General features: G+C 50.2%; 1 pseudogene; it reads left to right on the top strand.

Moving 5' to 3' along the window:
- LOC113086306 (low-density lipoprotein receptor-related protein 6-like) overlaps positions 1 to 2500 on the top strand; it is a 22611-nt pseudogene that overhangs the window by 7074 nt on the left and 13037 nt on the right.

Genomic DNA, 2500 nt, shown 5'->3' with positions numbered 1-2500 from the left:
CCTCTGACCCCGTCCAGGTGCCTCTCAGCTGCTGCTGCTGGCGCGGCGCACAGACCTGCGGCGGATCTCTCTGGACACGCCGGACTTCACCGACATCGTGCTGCAGACCGACGACATCCGACACGCCATCGCCATCGACTACGACCCGGTGGAGGGTCACATCTACTGGACGGATGACGAGGTGCAGGCCATCCGCAGGTCCTTGCTGGACGGCAGCGAGGCTCAGTTCCTGGTGACCTCACAGGTCAGTCATCCGGACGGGATCGCCGTGGACTGGATCGCACGGAACCTGTACTGGACGGACACCGGCACGGACCGCATCGAGGTGACCCGTCTGAACGGCTCCATGAGGAAGATCCTGATCTCGGAGGATCTGGACGAGCCCAGGGCCCTCGCTCTGGACCCTGTCTCCGGGTGAGACCTCCTCCCTCCATCCCACACACACTTCCTGTTTCCTGCAGAACCTCTCTTCAGTCAGTAGTTCACTGAGCGTCTGGAGAGTAACTCAGTCGTCTGTGTGGAGTCTGTTTTAGTTTTCTGGATTCCCTTATTTCCTTTCTAATATCTGTAGGCTCTGTTTTAATGGTGTAATTACACTTTATTAATCAAAAAGCATGTCTAATTAATTGAAGTCATGAAACTTACAATGTTAAATAGCACTGAAGCGTGTCCTGAAGCGTGTGTCCCGTGTGTCCTGAAGCGTGTGTCCCGTGTGTCCCGTGTGTCCCGCAGGTTCATGTACTGGACAGACTGGGGTGAAGTGCCGAAGATCGAGCGGGCGGCTCTGGACGGGACGGAGCGTCTGGTGCTGGTCAACACGTCTCTGGGATGGCCCAACGGTCTGGCGCTGGACTACAGCCAGAGGAAGATCTACTGGGGAGACGCCAAGACCGACGTCATCGAGGTCAGACTTCACTCTAACACATTTAGTGCCTTTCCTCTAGAACACACGTGTGTCTTTTCTGTGTGTGGAGCTAAAGATCAGCTTGAGATCAGCCTTTTAGAGAGCACTGATCAATCATCCCACAGTCATTATCAGCTGACCGTGATCAATAGCTGATCAGTCGAGCTCCTCTACCCAAGATGCAGTGCGTGTTGACTCTCTGCATCTGAATCTGAGGACACTGTGGTTCACTTCATTCTACACCGTCCTGCCTCACAAAGGAGGCTCATTTTCTCAGTCTGGTTCTGAAAGAGGCGTCAACAGCAACGCTTCGTTCGTGAACATCAGATCTAGATCCAGAAAGTGCTTCATATTTTGTTTTCAAATTGTCTTTCTGGAAGCGCTTCTCGTTACTCTGTAAGGCTAATGTTGCTAAAGCTATGCTGTTCCACCAGAATGATCGTAAACAGAAATGTGGAAGTGTGTTTCTGAGTTTGTGTGTGAGATTTAGGCGTGTGACTGTATCAGATGTTCATGTTGTGATTAATTGCGAATGCTTGTATCCCGGTGGACAGTATTAAGCTATGAGACTTGCAGGCTGTTGATGGTATAAAGACCTCTTCTATGCCTAAAGATCAAGGTTTCTCAAATCATGACCCCTTTAAACCCCTCAGTGTTCACTATTTAATTGTTTCAGCAGTTGTGATGTGATAAATCATGATAAACGTCACGTGTTCTCGTGCTGTCAGTCGTCACACACACGTCTCCTCTTACTCATGGAGCTTCAGCGTGTCTCATTAGCCTCGGCTCCACAGGAGCGAAAACTGCTGATGATCCTGACAGATACAGGGTGTGTGTGTGTGTGTGTGTGTGTCTCCAGCCGGCAGCAACACTGCTTCACGCTGAGAGCTCACACTGACGGCACGCGCTGGGAGTCTGACAGAAACAAGACCCATCCACACACACACAGAACAGTGTGTATGTGTGTTAAGGAGAGAAAAAGAGAGTGTGTGTGTTTGTGTGTGAAAGAGAGAGAGAGAGAAAGAGACGGTGTGTGTGTGTGTGTGTGTGTGTGTGAGAGAGAGAGAGAGAGACAGTGTGTGTGTGTGTGTGTAAGAGAGAGCGAGAGAGAGAGAGAGAGAGACAGTGTGTGTGTGTGTGTGAGAGAGAGAGAGAGAGAGAGAGAGAGAGAGACTGTGTGTGTGTGTGTGTGTGTGTGAGAGAGAGACAGTGTGTGTGTGTGTGTGTGTGTGTGTAAGAGTCAGGAGCAGCAGGAAGTGAGTGTAGTATTCCTGAGGTCTGGAGTGCAGACCAGTGCTGTGGATGTAAACACACTCCTGCGTCTCGCTGCTGGATGTTGTTCTAACACTTGTTCAGTCTCAGGTGCTTCCCATCTCCAGATGTTCATGTGTGTCTGACTGCTGCTGCTCAGTAATGCTGGCACATTTACACGTGTGTGTGTGTGTGTGTGTGTGTGTGTGTGGGTACTCATACAGAATGAAGTGCTTAGAGAATGTAAAAGTGCCTGTAGTTTGGTGTGAGGGTTATTTTTAGGTGTAGGGCTTGGGTTAGAAAATCTAGTTTGTACAGTTGAAAAACCATTCTGCCTGTAGCATG

The sequence above is a fragment of the Carassius auratus genome, unplaced genomic scaffold, assembly GCF_003368295.1.
Source record: "Carassius auratus strain Wakin unplaced genomic scaffold, ASM336829v1 scaf_tig00043060, whole genome shotgun sequence".
Classification (NCBI taxonomy): domain Eukaryota; kingdom Metazoa; phylum Chordata; class Actinopteri; order Cypriniformes; family Cyprinidae; genus Carassius; species Carassius auratus.
The sequence above is the reverse complement of the archived record's forward strand: the minus strand, read 5'-3'. Positions and strand labels throughout refer to the sequence as shown.